This window comes from Salvelinus namaycush, chromosome 41, assembly GCF_016432855.1.
Source record: "Salvelinus namaycush isolate Seneca chromosome 41, SaNama_1.0, whole genome shotgun sequence".
In the NCBI taxonomy this organism is placed as follows: domain Eukaryota; kingdom Metazoa; phylum Chordata; class Actinopteri; order Salmoniformes; family Salmonidae; genus Salvelinus; species Salvelinus namaycush.
The window spans coordinates 8080909-8100651 of record NC_052347.1 but is presented as its reverse complement, the minus strand read 5'-3'; the positions used below and the strand labels follow the sequence as shown (position 1 = coordinate 8100651).

Below are 19743 nucleotides of genomic sequence, written 5' to 3'. Positions count from 1 at the left end.
GAGAGAGGAGAGAGATAGAGAGAGAGAGGAGAGAGAGAGAGAGAGAGAAAGAAAGGAGACAGACTGCTAGTGATGGGGGAGGGGAGAGAGTCATGAGACAGGAAATGTAAGCGTGAGATGTATCCTTATTTTCAGACTGTTAATTGCAGAACACTGGGAACCGAAGGACTAACATTCAAATTGGATTGCCTGTTCTAGGGGGGAAATGTTACATTGTTACTGAGGGTGTATGGTTATAGAAATACAAATCTGTATTTTAGAATACTGCAGATATATTTATGTGTTATTTCTGAGTCTACAGGGAAAATGCACCCCAGAAAAGGAAACGAGTTGAGCTGCTCTACAGTATTGATATGGATAGTCAGTACATTTGTATTGCCTCTACATTTAGTGATACAATATGCATGAGGCTGGTGGAGCTCTCACTATCTTCTTCTTCCCCGAAACCTCAGAGAGAAATGCTTGCCTTAGGGCTTTCATTTGATCAGATATCCTAGGGGTTGTTTCAAAGGCTTTCCAAAATGAACAAGACTCATTACCATTGGGAATGAGGCAGTGTTGAAAACCAACAGATGTTGTGGATGAAACCTTGACCTGCTTATCCCTAATCGTCAGTACCTAGAGACGAACAAAAGCTTGCTCTGTTTTATGTTCAACTATTCTTGAGGTTTGCTGGTGCTAACAATGTATTTATTCAACTAGTGTTACTTTTTATGCTTAGTAAGTATAGCAAGCAACTATACTGAGCCATATTTAAAACAAACATTTAAAAGTTGAAATCAAAAAAGTAAATCTAAAAGCACGCAATGAAAAAGATGAGTTGTGTTTAGTTTGTCTTTGCTTGCTACATCACGGCACAGCCATGGCAAACGTAAATGGAACATCCACCACAGCTAATGAAGTCCCAAATAGTTGTAATTGTTTCGGAAGTAACATGAGCAGAGTGATTTGAGAAGGACAATGGAAATGCAATATGTCATGATGCAATGTTCAGGACACAAATGATTTGAATGAGCTCTGCTCCTGCCATAGTGTCTATGACATACAGAATGTGTCAGTCAAGATTAGTTGTGGAGGGTGTCTATTGTTTGTTTCCGTTGCTCATTGTTTTGTTTCTGACTGAATTGTAGGTTGAGATTCAAAGTGACTGCAGCTGCTGGCTGCTACTTTGTCCCCTGTTGATCATCGGTGGAATTTCATTGTGCGCGGTTTATCTCAGGGTTCCATGTTCTGTAGTCTGGGGATGCTGATAGGTGCAGGGCTGCCCAGTTAGTGAAATGAGGTGGAAACAACACCAATAGTAGGAGATTATTTGTTGGTTCACAGGAATTGTGAAATCCATAAATACAGGTTATACAGTGGTGAAGCGTGGAAAGTTATGGAATTTGTGGATTACAATAATCATCAACCACAACCCAAAGCATTTCTATGAGGGCTAAATGATTCTCCTTGAGCTAAAAAATACTATTGTGAAAACAATTAAAATTGGTAACAAATCTGTAGCTCACTAACCAAATTCGGTATAAGAATGTCACTTGTATAATGAGGATGGATCTTATTGTATTCAGTAGTGACTCCCCACAGACATCAATACATTTGAGTCATTCTTATCCAGAGTGACTGCACACATTTTTGTACTGGTCCCCTATGGGAATCAAACCCACAACCCTGGCGTTACAAGCTCCATGCTTTACCAACTGAGCCACACAGGACCCTCAGTCAACATCTATTCCACGTTGGTTCAACGTAATTTCATTGAAATGACACGGAAACAACGTTGATTCAACCAGTGTGTGCCCAGTGGCTAGAATCAACCAACACAGCAACACACGAGTTGGGTTATTCTTACTTTTCTGCTCTGCCAGGCCCTTATTATAAATGCCAAGCACATACACCTGCATATAACATCCAGAATATATCACACTCTCCAGTAGCCAGAGCTCAAGGTTCTGTCCAGAGCTCAGTTGGTACAGAAAATGAGGCTCTGGCCTTGGACATCCTGATCCACACAGGAGGACATTCATCCTAGCAGTCCTTACCAGCCATATCCATTGCACTTCTGTTGATAGGATTTTGTTCAGTGACTTTAACTAGGCTTTACTGCCCATTATGGATGAAGAACAAAGGCCGCAGAACATCTAGTCTTTATAGTAAAGAACAGGTATCTGAGGCATGGAGAATGTAGGGGAACATTTGAAATGAGACAAACAATGGTGCCTGCTCTCGTGTTTGAATCTTTATGACAAGAAATTGTATCCTTGAAACTAAAATAGTATGGAGTTTGTAATGTCATACAGCATTGATTCCGTAAATCCGTAAACAGAATCGTAAATCAATTCAGTTGTAAACCCTGAGAGCTATTTCTTAGCCTGAAATTTCATCATTATGAGGCATTTTTATTCATGTGGTGAAACACCAAGAAACTCACTTTCTCCCTCCGAGAATAAGACAACTATTTAATGTGGCTATCTTTTTAATAATGCATTGCTCCTTGTTATAGACACACTGGCCAAACTGCTCTTTGATAAGCAGCGCTTGTTTTTCTGTTCATGAGGGGAAATATGGGAGTGAGTGTGTCCATGAAAACACAGTCGGCTTCAAATGAGAAATCCACCACTATGGAATATTACCTGATACACGCACAGAGTACAATATAAAACACTTGTGTGGCCAGAAGTCTTAGCACTTGTAGTTTATTTTGTCCAAACTGAGGTCTTTGAGTGTTTGTCTCTGTGGTCGTACAATGTAGATGTCTTCATTTGTGTACGTGGCGGGGTAATGTTTGCTTTGTATTTTTGCCGTAGTGGATCTGTTTGACGAGTCTCTCTGATGTAGTGAGGACGTCATAGTCAGAGAATGTGCAGATAATGCTGGAAGGTGGCAATACGAACAAAATCAAACACGATATAGAGAGGACAATATGTTCCTAACACACCCATGCACACACAGACTATTTTGTAAAATGTGCATCTACTATAATGGTCACATCCACCAAATGAAAGATTTGTAGACTGAACTTTGGCGCTGGATTTTTTTTCTTCTCTAATCCATCTGTTCAGGTAAAAATACAAAAAAATGTCAGGCGAAACTTTCGATCAAATTTCCTCTCTGTAGGTCTGCGTTCCCCTGGGGGGGCGTCAGAGAGAATCTGCAGAATAAGAAAAAAATAGGACAAAATCCTTGTGTCCATGACAACTTACAACTCATCTTCGATGAAGAGCGAGATAAATCAAATCTTTCTCCCCAAGCCAGGACTTGACTGCTCCAACATCTCACCCCTCCCGAACATGAATCCCGGCTCTCCTTGATACCACTGGTCAGCTGTTTGTCCTATGGTGCTCTCTTCTTTTTAAGAGTTACATGTCTTTGAGTGTTGTAGCTTCTTCTTGTTTCTATTACAGATGCTGGCCAATGTGCCCGAAGGAGCGAAAAGAGAACCACTGAAATCAAGCGAAAATCTGAAAGTAAAATTTGTGTTAGTGTGGCGCAATCAAGGCAAATGCAAGTGGCAGGCGACACCATGGATGTTCGTTGGGGTAGTGTGAATGGAAAATCGGTCATTGTGGGAAGGGTTTGCTAAATCTGACCCTGGCTGCTACAAGACAAGCAAGTGTGAAATTCATATGAAAGGTAAGCAGCTGATAACGCTATACAACAAAGGCAATAATCATCTCTCCCCCTTTTCCCCAATGTTCTTTTCACTACTCTCATCTGCTTATACTTCTTCTCAGTGGCTGTTGTGTGTTTTGTGGCATTTCGCAATCTTCACTATCCATTAAACACATCCTAGCTTTGATCTAAAAAGAACTAAACTTCAGGTTTTATAACAAAGCACTGCTATTTCCACCACTCTCCATGGCTAGAGAGTTTGTTTTTTAACCAGACTGGATGAAACCAGACTGGATTGCGGAAGAGGACTCCGTTCAGCTTTGTTTGTTCAAAGCCACTTTCATTTTTGTAATTGTCTCCCCTAAGTCTCATCGCAAACTGTGATCATATCCGCTAATAGTAAGTGGGCTATTTCTAATGTTTACCCAGCAATTAGGAGCAAGTCGCTCATGCCTGCGGGATCTGTTGCTATAGTTACAATAGGATTCTGCAGACTATCATCTGGTCCTCGCATCCTCCAATGGGGTTGCAGTGAAGAAGCTGCAACATGAAGTAAAGATGCACATCTTTCAGCAATCCACTAGTAAGAAACAGAAACAGGTTCATGAGTATAAGAAAGTGATCTAGAGTGGCAAGCAGGCGACTGCGCCCAGTCATGGCGGACCAGAGAAATCAGAACCGACGACACACTCAGCAGGAGAGCCAGGTGAGAGCATCGACCATTTTGAGTCTTAACTGGTTATTGCACGAAAAAAGTACTTTACGGAACAAAAAAAAACTGTGACAGTAAACAAGATTAGCCTTAAAATCGAGTCACCGACCATTAAAGAGGGAAACGAGTCATGTGAGTGGGGTGTCAGAATGGATGAAGAGCATTGTCAGGATGAAAGCAAAAAAAATGTAGTCAAAGGCCTCAGAATTGTTTTGGTTTCAAAAGGCGCGATCATAGAACTCCAGCTGAGCCCTTGTTTACTTACGATATGTTTTTTTGCTCTCGATTTTTGTACATCGGAAGAACAACAAAGTCGGATTGGTTGGATCAAGCGTTTGTGTCTCTAATACCTTTGTTATCCGTAAAATATGTGACTGAGACTGTACGGGTGACAACAAATTGGCCTAGATCAATCAAAGTCCTCTAAATCTCATTACTCGGAACATCTGACAGAAAGATGTATTCAATAGACTCTATTGAGGAGCTTTGAATTTGGCCTTCCACACATCAAAGGCCTCAGTGCTGAGATACATTTTTGTTTGGAATCGCTATTTTTTGGAGAAAAAGTAGAAATGTGGTCAGCGAATGTGCGGCGAGGTAAAGGAGAGCGGCCAATGCTTCTTGTTTTGAGCTGCCCCCCTACCAGGCGGCATATGAGCCTGTCGATATGGCGGTTTGATGTCAGTCAGAAAAGAAGAACCCCCACAACAATCACAGAGGGGGCCGGGACGGAGAGACAAGAACAGAGTAAGAGAGGGGAGAAAGGAAAGAACCATCGACAGATGAACTCAGTCGTGATTAAAGATGGCGGCTCCGCATACCGCAGACTGCGTAGCGCGGGACGTGATCCATAGCAAGACAACCGGAGCAGTCTGCATTTCAGCAGAACAAAAACAAGCATCGCGTAACAAGGTAAATTCAAATGGAGGTGGTAGTTATGCTGTCTGCACAGCTTTGAACCGTTGAGAGCGATGGCTGCTTTTGCATTGTTTATCGCTCCATTTCTTTGTCATTTCGAAACAGTTTCCATTTTTTCTTTCCCAGATGATCTTGCTACTGTCACGGGCCTCCTTGTTTGCCAAGGCAGAGCACATCAATTGTTTTGACTGCTTGAAGTGCATCCCAAGCCCAAAATACTGGGCATAATGACAAGCTTTCATGCCTAATTTCATGTGCATTTGTCCAACCCAACAGATCTTCTATGATCAGAGGACTTTCGCCATTGGGTGCATGGCCACCGCTGTATGTCACTTCAGGGTTCCATTCCATAACAAACATAAAGCAGCCTGAATATGTAGTTATATTATATGCATGTTTCGAAGAGTAGAAACTATAAGTAGTAATATAAACTCAAGACGGCAAATCATTTAATCCTATGTGCCTAATCCACTCTTGGGTTTGTTAGCCACGATATATTCAGCAATGACAAAGAACATCAGCAGGACTCCAGAATACATTTTCTGACAGTCTTTCGGGTATTGCTCTTTTAAGACGTTCAAACACTAAAAAGAACAGCCTATCAATACACCAAAGAGACACTCTTTCTTTTAAGTCCCTTCTATTCAAGTAACTTAATTATTCTTGACCAAAGCTTGACCAAAGCTTGACCAAAGCTTGCACTGTGGTTCACAGTATCCGCAGCTGGGAAAAAAACACTCAGCCGCTGAAAACATTTGTGCGTGTTTTATTTCATTGAGTCTTGTTCCGTACTTTTTTAATGAGAACCTTGAGACAAATACATCTTTTTTTATCGCTTTTGTTCTTATGCAAACTTCATTTTTTTGTGAGTGACTTGAAAACGACTGGTTTTGAAACCTGATACCGCCGTGTGTGTACAAAGAAGTAGAGCATTCATTTTAATGTATAGATGGGCTATTGTCAAGTGAAGAGGCCTCTCCAGAGATAAGCCTATTTCAAGCAAGGCCTACAAGGGAGTGAAAATCCACATTGGCAGCTGGAACAAAAGGCAATAGAAAAGAAGACCTGGGGATGTATTAAGTTGTTAAGATTATTCCATGAAAGGAAGCTTGCATCATTCAATTAGATGATTGCAGATTTTTTTTGTTGTTGTTGATTGCCATCATCTTTTATCCTGTCACGAAGGAGAGGAAACACAAAACATTCTGATGAAGGTGATTTTTAATTCTTCGTCATTCGTTTTCACTGTCTGTATTTTAACCTCAAAACCACATCATTTATCTTGGTTATCCTGATTCAGTCCAATGATAATGCAAACAAATTAATCACATCAAGTAACAAATGTGAAATGAAGGATTTATTCATGTATATTAAGAAAAAATGACGGTGTATCCATTGTATGTATGCTTCGTCCATGCATCTTAAAACTGTTCCTAGTGCAGCTAGAATGGTGGCAATTACTATATTTGCAGTAGTATTGAGTCGATGCCTATTTCGAAATGCCTATTTCCTATTTCGATGCCTATCTCTCTAAAGCCAACAGTGGTTCTCCAGAGCAGTGTGAAAGGAAGTCAAAGGAACATCTGCAGGTCGCATTCTGTTCCCTCTCAATCTCAATCGGCCGTTATGGCTGTCATTGCCTGTTAATTGAAAGCTTGAGCTGCATATTATTCAGTCACAGCCACTGAAATAGTTGGAACAGAACTTGAGCATTTGGAATGGGTACATGAATTAGTGACATACAGCTGAGAGATCGGAATGTCTTTTGTCTTCGTTCCTGCTGATTAGGATGTAGGAGTGATTGTCCAGCATGTCCTCAAAGGAAGTAAGAAACTCAGAAATAAAAAGCAATGAATCAAGTAAGTAGGCTTAAGTGTAAAGTACATGTGCACAGTATCCTAAACTGGGTCATAAATGCCATACACAAAATAGGAGTTTATGTGTCTGGACTTTTGGCAAAGTGGTATATAGCATGTTGGGTTGGCAAGCGTCATGTTATTGCAGATCCCATTCTCAGTACTATCGACATTTCTACAGCAGTGAATAATGTGTGACATACTGAAGTCATTTCGAGAAATAACTCTGCAGTCAGTAAATTATCCCAAAAAGGAGTGAAATTGCAAAAGAAAGGCATGCCCGTTGTTGCTTCATTACATTTCATAAGCTGATATTCTGGGATGTGACCTTTAACATAGTCACTGTCAAACTTGCACATTGGTTGTTTTTCCCCTCACCAATGAGACTTTACTGTCTTTAAGCAAACACAGCTCTCAGATGTGCAAATGAGATAAAATGGGCAGGCCCATGGGAGAGCCCTGAGGTTTATTTTGGATTTACAGGAAATGTGTCTGGAAAATGAGAAGCTAAGCAATCTTAAGGAGAGGAAGTGAGGAGGAGGAGACGAAATTGAAATACCACTTGCTATGCAGAAAGCTCATTTCATTCCATCATGGTCTAAGACAGTGCATGAATTCCCTGCGTGGCCCAGGCTCCATTCTTGTGTGATATAACTCACTGGAGGGATCCCTGTAGAAGCATTTTCATCTGCTGTAGGTGAGCAGATGGCTGGGTCACAGACAATGGAGAACATGAAAGACACCTAGAGGCCTGGTTTAGGTTACCTTATCATCTTCGGCAGCTGTGAATTGCAGCACAGGAAATCAAGTGCGCCATAGCCCATAGGTGGCAAATGTTTAAGCTGCTGTTAATTCAGATATGAACATTTTGACTTCTGGTCGATGAGACATAAATAAAGATGGAGTATTCCATTGCGTGTGCCTGTTCGTTCTATTCACTTGTAACACAATGGATCTTAGTTCAGTGAATATTTGACTATGGGCTCAATTCAATCAAGCTCACATTGCAGTAGCATAAACATGCTTTTCCACATTAGGCCCCCCCCCCCCCCCCCCATACAGGTAAATGTTTACCATTTTCAAAACAAGACTTGTAGTCTTTGGTGGAGAAAAAAACGATACAATTCTATGTCCGGTCTGATTGAATCACAAGTTTTACTTGGATTTTTCCACTAATGCTAAAAGGCCTCATGTTAAATTATAACTCAATTCATAACACGTACTATGTTGACGGTAAAGCAGTAGGATGATTAATTGTCCATGAATATTCTCTTGCAATAAAGCAGTATGGTATTTTGCATGCACAGCACAGCAACTTTGTAAACCTTGTACTTTGCACACCGCATGCATACAATATGTTGATAGTGTACCAACAGATAATACATATTACTTGGACCGGTACAATGAATTGAAGGAACCATCCATGCGTATAATATAAACATTGCATTATTGTACCCAAGGGTTTCTCTCCTGATAATTTAGAGAGGAAGACAAATTAAAGCATAGCTGAAACCAAGATATAGTCCTCTGTATTGCATCACTTTGTATTGTTTCACGTGTACAGAAGAATCATCAACATTTGAGACATAATTGAACAAAGGCATTCAAAAGGAAATCCTTCTTATGGACAGTATATGTCCCTGTTTTAGGAGCTAACTACCACCATGATGTAATGATGTCAGGTTAATGTGTAACGTAGAGGGTATGATAGGGTTGGGATTACCACTCTGATGTCCTGACCTCCTTACTCATGCTATGCTCTAGCTCTGCTACATGCAATGATAGGATATTTGACCATTTAACTGTTTGTTGATCTTAAAGTGATTATATTACAAGCACCAAAAGGCTACATTTTTCCAATTATACTTATGAGAATAATGTGTAATATTGTTATGTGAAGTTATGTGAATACTTATAAAGGAAGTGACATCATTAGTTATAAGTGGAGATAGTTGGATGGCATGGTGTCACTAAGAAAGAGAGAGCAAGTGCTTGGTTAATGAATGTGTTTTATTTGGTTAGATAATAATACACTGCAGTGGATGACATCATTGTACACTATGGGATCTATTTTGACAAACTAACCTCTAACATAAATCTAAGCGCACTCAAGTTGTGGGTGTGTCAGAAATATTTGGGATATTTTGACAGCGGGAATTATGAGCGCAAATTGTAGGTGTTATGAGGGCTTGACCACTCACTGGCCAATGAAAAACTGCTCCGAAGCTTTTTGTGGTTGATTTAAATAGTGTATTTACGGTGTTTGGTGTTCTGTTGTCATAAACTCCGGCGGGAGAAAATGGATGTTCGTTCTATCCGTGAAAGATAGGGCTACTAGTTTATTAAATAACATAGAGTATAAATAACATACGGTAGTAACCCTATAATAGTCCTAGTTATAACACATTTTTATGTATCCACATTTTCATATGACTTTAAAAAAAGATAATATCCTTCAATATGGGAATGTTAGCCTATAGCCCAAATTGCATTGCATATCCGAACAATAGACATTGCCTTCCAAATGTTATAATAAGATTAGCCTACCTTCGCAGTGATATGGCCTGTATGGTGACTTTGTCATGTGAAGAATTTTACAGGTAAACAAACAAACAAACAGTCAAATATTAGTCTCCCTATAGGCAGAGGGGTGGGTTGCATCCCACAATGTATCCACCTAGGGTCGGGATTACCAGACTATGCAAATATTAATACAATAGCGGATTCAGCAACACGGACAACAATCAGAATTCCTGCGATTTGACATCAGCAGAGGGCAGTGGAAGATTCATTTTTCAACAAAATGATAAACGAGAAACAAGCAGACTTTTTAACAACTTGATGTTTCTAAATAGGCTTCCTACACATCACTACTTGATGTTTCTAAATAGGCTTCCTACACATAACAATTTGATGTTTCTAAATAGGCTTCCTACACATAACTACTTGATGTTTCTAAATAGGCTTCCTACACATAACTACTTGATGTTTCTAAATAGGCTTCCTACACATAACTACTTGATGTTTCTAAATAGGCTTACTGACATCTTTCATTCAATGGGCATCGCACGTGTCTAAAGTTTTTTTAAGGGAGCTGGACATAAATATTATCCAAAAACTGCTCGCAAAAGTGATATTTTAATATAACATTGGTGATATGCTATTCTATTGATTAGGATACCGGGTGCCTCCGCAGGCTAAATCCATGCCATAGACAACAGCCATACTGTTGAGACCAGCTTTTAGTCTGTCTTTAATACCCCCACAGCGCTGCCTGAAATTGGCACTTTAGCGTACGTTTTTACGGACACACCTCAAATATTTCCACCCCTCCCTCCTCAGCGCAAGCGAGCTGATATAAGACAGGTAAATTACCGACCCTGGCGCAATCGTTTGAAAAGATCAGCTTTGGAATTGCAAAAATATTGTGCATTTGAGAATTGTGCTGGGTTAACGGCAGCCCAAAATGCAGCCCTACACCTTTAAGAGGCTGTCATCGTGACATGTGCTGTGTCACGTACCATTCTGTTCTTTAGCCGGGTTTATGGTCAGGGATGCCCTTGAAAGCTAGTTAATACCACTTGAGACAGATAGACTGTGACATGGTGTCATGATTTTAAAGGTCAAGGAGAGACCGTTAAACTCCCTAAGTATATGGTAATGGTGGTACGTAAAAATCTCTTGCCACCCCAAACTTGATGTGCACCCCATCTTTATTTTTGTTACTGCACTGTGCTTTCCCTTGCATATCAACTGTATATTCCAACCAAACCTTGTAAGGCAGATGACAAGATTTGCCATACCTGCAAAGCAAATGTGATTTCGTATAACTCAACGGTTTGTTGGACCTTCACTGTACCGTTGCTGCTGAGAAATTGGCATTGGTCAGAAAAGTTAGACTGATGCCGGTTATACTTGTGATTACAAACTCAGTGGAGTTTTCCTTATTCAAACTTGTTCTGAGGGAAGCTCTGCCTTGAGGGCAGGACAAAAGACAGCCCTTACTGTCAATAACACACCCACCCCTCACTAGCTTGTCAGCTGCCTTGTAGAGGGGGCAGGTACTAGCAGCCTGCACCTGTCATGTCATTTGTCAATCAGTCCCAAGGCCAATCAACAGGTAGCTGATTGGCATCTACAGCTGCCAGTCGCAATCCCTACACATCATAGTAGAGGAAAACTGCCAAACACAGCTGTCAAATGATTCTAATAGTTTGCTCTATGGGGGGAACATGATGTCCATACGTTATGTGCAGACATCGATATAATGTAAAATGAACGTGGCCACAAGCCAAATAAAATTGGGGGGTTAACGATTATTTGAAGGCAGCTTCAATGGCTTTATGTAATACTTTATGCAAGACTGACCATAATTGCAAAGGTAGTTCCTCAATCTGTGTAAATCGTATCCATTCGCTTGGCATCACGCACAAACTTCTCAGTTTTTTCTCTTGCTGGTGAGCTGGTGTTGAGCTGAATTGGTATTCCCTGGAATCCCGGAGGCCTGGGGTTTGTTCGCCGTGGGGGGCCCAGCGATCAAATCCAGGGCCCAGGAAGGCCAGGGAGAGGGCTGTATGTGCAGCTGCTGATGGCATCTGATGGGAGATCTGCTCTGCCGTTTCCATTCAATTGGGGAACACTGCTACAGACCTTGTGTTATTATTCACCAGGTTATGGTAATGTCGAAATAGCCCCTTATCTGGATGACAGTGCTACATAGCTGAGAAATATTGCAACAAACACAGTCTTGAGTTAAAAAGGGGTAGGGGGCTTCAGCAAAGCAGTACGTCTCCTTCAAGGTGCTGTTTCTGGCAGGTTTTAGATATTATTTTGAGATGCTGGTTTATTCTATAAATAATGGCATAAATTAATTTGATGTTTATGCATTTCTTCAATTTCTATTTGAGTGAGGTGTCAAAACGTTGAAAAATAAAAGCACAAGTAAAATTTTCATTGGCATTTCACATCCTCAGAGCATTGTTGTCAAATTGAAAATATTTTATATTTGGTGATAATGCAACCAAATGTTTTCTTGTTCCTCTGTTTCAGAACCGAATGGATAAAAAATACATCCTGGTATGGCAAGATTCTCCATGGGCAGGCACCTTCATTTTGCTAGTATTGAGAGAGATGTCTTTACTGGCACCTGATTTATCCAATGAGATTGCAATGGGAGCCTCAGCAAATGGGTGTCAAATTGGAGGAGAGGAATCGATCAAACAATGGAGTAACGTTTTACTAAAGGTAAGGCATGTTGCTTTACATAATTAAGAAATATTTTCTTATTTTATTTCAGAACTTGTGGCATTTTTCAATATCGAGCCTATTCATTATGTTATGTCTTCAGTCACATGGGCCTGCAGCCTAAGACTTGAGCTCTTATTTATAATGAGACACAGATGTCAGGCAGATACAGTATGTCTGTGAGCAGTGCTGCATGTCCTCCTCTCTTCATCATCATCATATAGAATAGGCCATGGTTAGGTGTGGTCTTTCAAATGGTTTTCTTCACCCAGAGAATAGAGCATCCTATTACTAGCACACCACTCTGCTGCTGTTTCTGTATCTCTTCTGAACATATTTCTTGGAAATGTTATACACACCGCACACTGCTTGCTGTGCAGTCATATGTAGACACTCCATGTAGACACTACAGATAATAAATGCTTATACCATGGCAATGTTTGATTACTCGTTTCTGATTGGCTTGAAGGGCATTCTAGAGTGTGCATTATTTCCCTTTGGCGCACGGTAGAAATTTGAAAACAAAAGTGAATTGAAAACATGAATGGCATTGTTGAATTTGATTTTCATAATAGAAAGCTAGGATTGATGGTTTGGTTAGCTAAACTAGGAATACTGTTTGATTACCATCTAGTAAACTTGCTAGCTACTTCAGTGGATGTTAAACACATTTCTAGCAGCAAAATAACACGTCTCGGGGCAAATGTGTTAAATTACAGCCATGGTATAAAAGGGACAATCAACTCATTGCTCGATGCGTTCTCTGGAAAATAATGCAACTCCGTGGAAGGTCAGTTCCCCTCCGCCAGTGTGTCGTTCATTAGTTTCCATAGAATGCATAGCCTCTTATCCCTTACACAATGAATACATGTACATGTGTCATAGAGGAGGTGTGATTAGTGCAGGGGCACTGCACTCCAAGTCACTCTATGTTGACAGACAATTCCTCTAGTCAGCCATGCTGTGTCATTTGAGACCTCTGGCATGCTGTGTGCCCTTGTGGCTACAACGGTTGAATAATAGTGCACTTGAATGCTACTGCAAGGGCTTCGTCAGGACATTTTCACAGAGGCAATTCTCTATAGGAGGAGAGAGAAAGTTCAGACTTAAAGAAATGTATGTCACTGTAGTTTACAACTTGTCCTCATTGTTTATGGCTGATTCCAGCATTATGGAAATTACATTTGCATGAAAAATCAACAACTTTAATGTCTCACAGAAGGGACAAACAAAATATAAATGAAATGTTTCATGTGTGTGTCTACAGTACCCCTTAGGGTGAGCGTACATCCCCTAAAAGTGGACTTCTAAATATTGGCATGTTGGAGAAATAAAGATAAGAAGTGTTATGGATGTTAAATTAAATGGACACACTTTTTGGGGAGACTGATAATGCGCATCCCGAGTGGCACAGTGGTCTAAGGCACTGCATCGCAGTGCTAGCTGTGTCACTACAGATCCTGGCTCGATCCCAGGCTGTGTCGCAGCCGGCTGCAACTAGGAGACCCATGAGGTGGCGCACAATTGGCCCAGCATTGTCCGGGTTAGGCCGGCCGGGTTGTCCTTGTCCCATCGCACTCTAGCGACTCCTGTGGCGGGCCGGGCCCAATGCACGCTGACACTGTCGCCAGCTGTACGGTGTGGCTGGCTTCCGGGTTAAGCGAGCATTGTGTCAAGAAGCAGTGCGGCTTGGCGGGGTTGTGTTTCGGAGGATGCCCGGCTCTCGACCTTCGCCTCTCCCGAGTCCGTACGGGAGTTGCAGCGATGGGACAAGACTGTAACTACCAACTGGATATCACAAAAAAGGGGTAAAAAATATAACAAAAATAATAATAAAAAACAAACATATCTACAAGCTGCCTGAATAGAATACAAGGCCAGGCACCACCTTTAAAAAAAACCTTTAAACATATACAGCTTCCTCCAGTGTTAGTTATGAAGATGAGATGTTAATGAAGCAATACAGACCCGTTGAATGTAGACAGAAATATAAGATGTTTTTGTATAAAAAAAAACTGAAATATTGTAACAAAATATGCACATGAAACAATATTCATGTGCTTATATTGCCGATCCACTTTTTTCCATTTGAAAAAGACAAACAAATTGTTGATACACTCTTCTCACCTTTCTATCTAAAAAAAACAGCACTGCATTCATTGTATGAGTAATCAGAATATATTTTCCAAGAGAATCTTATCTAGAACACATCATTTTCAAGATATCAACAATTACTTCAGGGCAAGTCTGAAGACTACTTCTCAGAACAAGCAGTCAAAATGTGGTGAAATCACAAGCTTCTGAAGCTAAGATATGATACATCAATATCCATCACATCCACAACCGTTATGGATGTTAAGGATATCATTGCGCTGAAAAAAGATACTCATAATGAAATGTAAGAAACCAATTATAGACCATTTTAAACCTTGTTGAAAGTTGGCTTTACAGAGAAAGTTTCAAGATGATCCAATGTATGGTGCATATTTTACAACATAAAATCCTGGATGGATGTTACATTGCCTGTCCCAGTCACCCCACTATCTTTATAAGATAGTAGAACATAAAATAAAACTTTGGTCTGTATTGCTTCATTAACATCTTCATAACTAACACTGGAGGACAGCTGTGGGTGGAAGAATAAGCTCTGTGAGCCCTTTCTGAAAAGCTTTTTTTGAGACTTGGCAGCCTACTCTGTAATGGTCCAAATTCAGGCAATTTCCTACATAAACTGGTCAAATGAAGCTTGAACTCCAACGTATAGAATAATTATCAACGTGGTTTCATTTGGAAACGACTAACTTTATTTGTACATGCTCAGGTTGACCTTCCCACAGAATCACCCGTATCTTATTTGTATTGCACAGTGGTGTATTTTGAAGCACACCATTGTGGCATAAAATCTGCACTTCAAAAGAATATAACAAGAATTTAACCTTCATACAACTTATTTCTCAGAGAGTCTTTCGTATTTGTCCATCTTACTTTAAAAAACAATAAAAAATGAATTGACCTGATAAGAAGAGTCAAAGAAAAAAAGGATGAGGTCACTGAATTCTCAGAAGAAGATGGCTCCAGGCCAATCATATAAAGTAGATCAGTTACAGTACATGACACACACCTTACTGTTGTTACATTTTTTGCCATTGGATGTGAAAGAGTTTATGAACAAGAAAAGATACTGTAACTTGAGAAATACCAGCAAATAGCTTGAGCAAGGTCAAAGTACATTTGTATTTTGCAAGTGCACACACAAATTCAGCCCGATGAGAAGTTATTTTGAAACTTTTTTTTTCTTCAAAATAATTATTTTTGGTTGACAAAATCATTAATTGAATAAAAATGACAGTTGAAGTCGGAAGTTTACATAAACTTAGGTTGGAGTCATTAAAACTCGTTTTTCAACCACTCCACAAATTTCTTGTTAACAAACTATAGTTTTGGCAAGTCGGTTAGGACATCTACTTTGTGCATGACACAAGGAATTTTTCCAACAATTGTTTACAGACAGATTATTTCACTTATAATTCACTGTATCACAATTCCAGTGGGTCAGAAGTTTACATACCCTAAGTTGACTGTGCCTTTAAACAGCTTGGAAAATTCCAAAGATAAAATAAAGTGATGATCCTAACTGACCTAAGACAGGGAATTTTTACTAGAGTTAAATGTCAACAACTGTGAAAAACTGAGTTTAAATGTATTTGGCTAAGGTGTATGTAAACTTCCGACTTCACCTGTACACCTTAGCCAAACACATTTAAACACAGTTTTTCACAATTCCTGACATTTAATCCTGGTAACAATTCCCTGTCTTAGGTCAGTTAGGATCACCACTTTATTTGAAGAATATGAAATGTCAGAATAATAGTGGAGAATGATTTATTTCAGCTTTTATTTCTCTCATCACATTCCCAGTGGGTCAGAAGTTTACATACACAATTAGTATTTGGTAGCATTGCCTTTAAATTGTTTAACTTGGGTCAAACGTTTCGGGTAGACTTCCACAAGCGTCGCACAATAAGTTTGGTGCATTTTGGCCCATTCCTCCTGACAGAGCTGGTGTAACTGAGTCAGGTTTGTAGGCCTCCTTGCTCGCACACACTTTTTCAGTTCTGCCCATACATTTTCTATAAGATTGAGGTCAGGGCTTTGTGATGGCCACTCCAATACCTTGACTGTGTTGTCCTTAAGCCATTTTGCCACAACTTTGGAAGTATGCTTGGGGTCATTGTCCATTTGGAAGACCCATTTGTGACCAAGCTTTAACTTCCTGACTGATGTCTTGAGATGTTGCTTCAATATATCCACATACTTTTCCTACCTCATGATGTCATCTATTTTGTGATGTGCACCAGCCCCTCCTGCAGCAAAGCACCCCCACAACATGATGCTTCCACCCCCGTGCTTCACAGTTTGGATGGTGTTCTTTGACTTGCAAGCCTCCCCCTTTTTCCTCCAAACATAACGATGGTCATTATGGCCAAACAGTTCTATTTTTATTTCATCAGACCAGAGGACATTTTTACAAAAAGTACGATCTTTGTCCCCATGTGCAGTTGCAAACTGTAGTCTGGCTTTTTGATGGCGGTTTTGGAGCAGTGGCTTCTTCCTTGCTGAGCGGCCTTTCAGGTTATATCAATACAGGACTCGTTTTACTGTGGATATAGATACTTTTGTACGTGTTTCCTCCAGCATCTTCACAAGGTCCTTTGCTGTTGTTCTGGGATTGATTTGCACTTTTCAAACCAAAGTACGTTCATCTCTAGGAGACAGAACGCGTCTCCTTCCTGAGCGGTATGACGGCTGCGTGGTCCCATGGTGTTTATACTTGCGTACTATTGTTTGTACAGATGAACGTAGTACCTTCAGGCGTTTGAAAATTGCTCCCAAAGATGAACCAGACTTGTGGAGGTCTACAATTTTTTTCTGAGGTCTTGGCTGATTTCTTTTGATTTTCGGGACCACTTTTGGCTCCTGAGTGATACTTTCAGAACTACTGGCTAAAAGGTATACAAAAGTACACAGAGAATCTCTATAATAAAATGTTTCTTGAAGCACATACAGTCATATCTAACCTCAACCAGGTTACAACAACACTGGGTGTAACTAAGTATACCTCAAGATCTTGTTTACTCTGATCCTTTTACACAACACCAGGACCTCCAATTCTTGAAGGGCTGCACATATGCCAGATTTGTGTTGGCTCATTCAGTTGCAGTGCAGGTGTAAAATCCCCCCTAAAATATAATGTAGTTGAAAAATATGTACAGTCAGTCTCTGTACTTTTTGAATGATCTAATCTAATCAAACCATCAAGACCAGTAATGGCTTTCTGCATTCCAATGGCCTTTGATCTCAGTACAGTAAAGCCTTGAGATTACAGACCTGATTGTTTGCAGGAATGTGCAGCTAGTTTGCAGGTCTAGATCAACACACAACGTGTGATACACAGTCAAAACACACATTGCCCTTGCAAATATACATTCCAGTAAAAATAAATGTTCATTCTTACTCCCTTGTGTATTTCTTAAAGGGGGAAAAAGATTCGAATAGCAAGTTGAAAGGCACCTGCATGAACTTTTGTCGAAGCATTTCTCTCCTTTGGTCAGGTGGAGGAATACAATCACAGGCATACCTTTGATCTTTATCTCTTTACAAGCTGTGAGAAGGGAGCTAGAAGAGTTAAAGAGTACCATCATACCACCCTGCATTTCTCTTTGGTAAACTCCGACAGAGCTGATAGAATTAAATGATAAGATACAATAATTCATTGGCTGTTGTAATGTAGTGGACATATGGTGATAATAGACCTCTCTCTGGCTCTCTTCTTGTGTGACATTCAAGGTAGATAAGCTGCACTCCACATTAATATTCCCTGTGTGTTGATATTGATGTTTCACGGACATTTTCAAAGTGAACTAACTACAGTACAGTGGCAGCAGGCAAACACAATAACTCCATTCTTCATTATTCTGGTGCCAGCCTTATACATAAAAGAACAGGGGGAAAGGACAACCACATTAAATTATTACTTGCCTTTTTGAATCTATATTCTCAAAACAGTTCCTTGGCAACAGTTCTTGTGAAAATATTGTAAATAGCATTCCTAAAGAGACAGGTGGTCTACTGTCTCTTATTGCCACATCATCTGCTTTTACATGCGGCATTGTTCCTCTCCTTACAAATGTTGTGTTTATCTCTGTAAGAATATCGCTTATAATTTTTTTCCCTGATATGAGCGTTTTCATTTGACCCTTTCTGCCAAAGGATTTCCAAATAACGGTATAGATGTAACGTTATCATTCTAGGCTTTGATTTGTTTAGATGGTTTGATCAGGTTGTCTTTATTATCATCAATACATGTGATAAATTATATTGTCGTCTGGATAGAGAAAGCCTAGCTACACTATAGAATATTTGAAGAGAATGCACATCATCCCTCTCCCTCCAGTTCAGCCCCCCCCCCGTTCAGGTCCCCCCCATTTCTTCTACACGCGGCAGTATGTATTTTGAACGCTCGTGGCGCTGTACGTCTTCTGAACCACCACACAGACAGGAGTGAGAGACAGCCATGGAGAGGTGGAGAACGGACTGTTTTCTTTGTTATTTTTAAACTCTTCCCATTCGCATCTATGACACGATTCACAGTGAGCTGTACAAGCAAAGATTCCCGATGCACTCGAAAACGGCAAGTAGGTTTTCACAGGTGAAGTACAGAGTACTTTTTTTTCAGCTCATGGTTTGGGATTGCGGTAGCCAGAGATGATATGTGCCATCGCTTTGCTGTGTGTGTGTGTGTGTGTGTGTGTGCGCGCGCGCTAGTCAATTCCGAGATCGAGTGTTCTATCTCTGCTGCGTCTTTTATCGATTCTGAAAAATGGTGGGGTGTTGGTCGTGAACAACACTAAACATTCATTACCTAAGATACTTCCATTTTAGTAGGCAAATAGTGTTGCAAAGTTGTGTACTAGTCGGTCGGCTGCGGAAGGGCCTGGCTGTGTGTACGGAGTTTGTTTCTGCCTCCCCTCCCCCATCCGTTTCTGCTGCTGTGCTGCTCATACTCAGAGGCCAAGACATGAATGCAATGAATGTGGGGATCACTTCAAAGCATTAGGGATGGTAGGGAATGGGTGTAGTAATACAGTTATAGTAGCGACAGATTACGCTCTTTGGAAATGTACGTGCATATTACGAAACTATTACGAAACTGAAGACCGCAACACAGTATTTGTGAATGTGCGCATGATAATACTTGCACGATCTACGTGTTCACAGTTGGAATCATATCACAGCCTGTTCTTGATAATGTGATCTTGCTATTTTGGTAAATGTGCTACTACGTAGGCTACATTGTGGTTTAATAGAATTCCAGCATCAATATTGTTACTTTTTTTTTGTTCC

The 19743-nt window shown here is 40.3% G+C and overlaps 1 protein-coding gene across 8 annotated transcripts in view; it reads left to right on the top strand.

Annotated features, from left to right (window-relative positions):
* Positions 1–2918: 2918 nt before the first annotated feature.
* The window catches only part of LOC120033907 (axin-1-like), a 42940-nt gene continuing 26115 nt past the window's right edge, over positions 2919–19743 (top strand). For 2 of the 8 annotated variants that reach the window (XM_038980295.1, XM_038980288.1), the window contains exons 1-2: positions 2920–3630; positions 12145–12339. The gene's annotated coding sequence lies outside the window, so the exon portion shown is untranslated. Of the gene's footprint in view, positions 3631–12144; positions 12340–18893; positions 19049–19743 lie in introns of those variants that run through there. The other 6 variants (XM_038980293.1, XM_038980292.1, XM_038980296.1 and 3 more) reach the window with 6 other exon arrangements.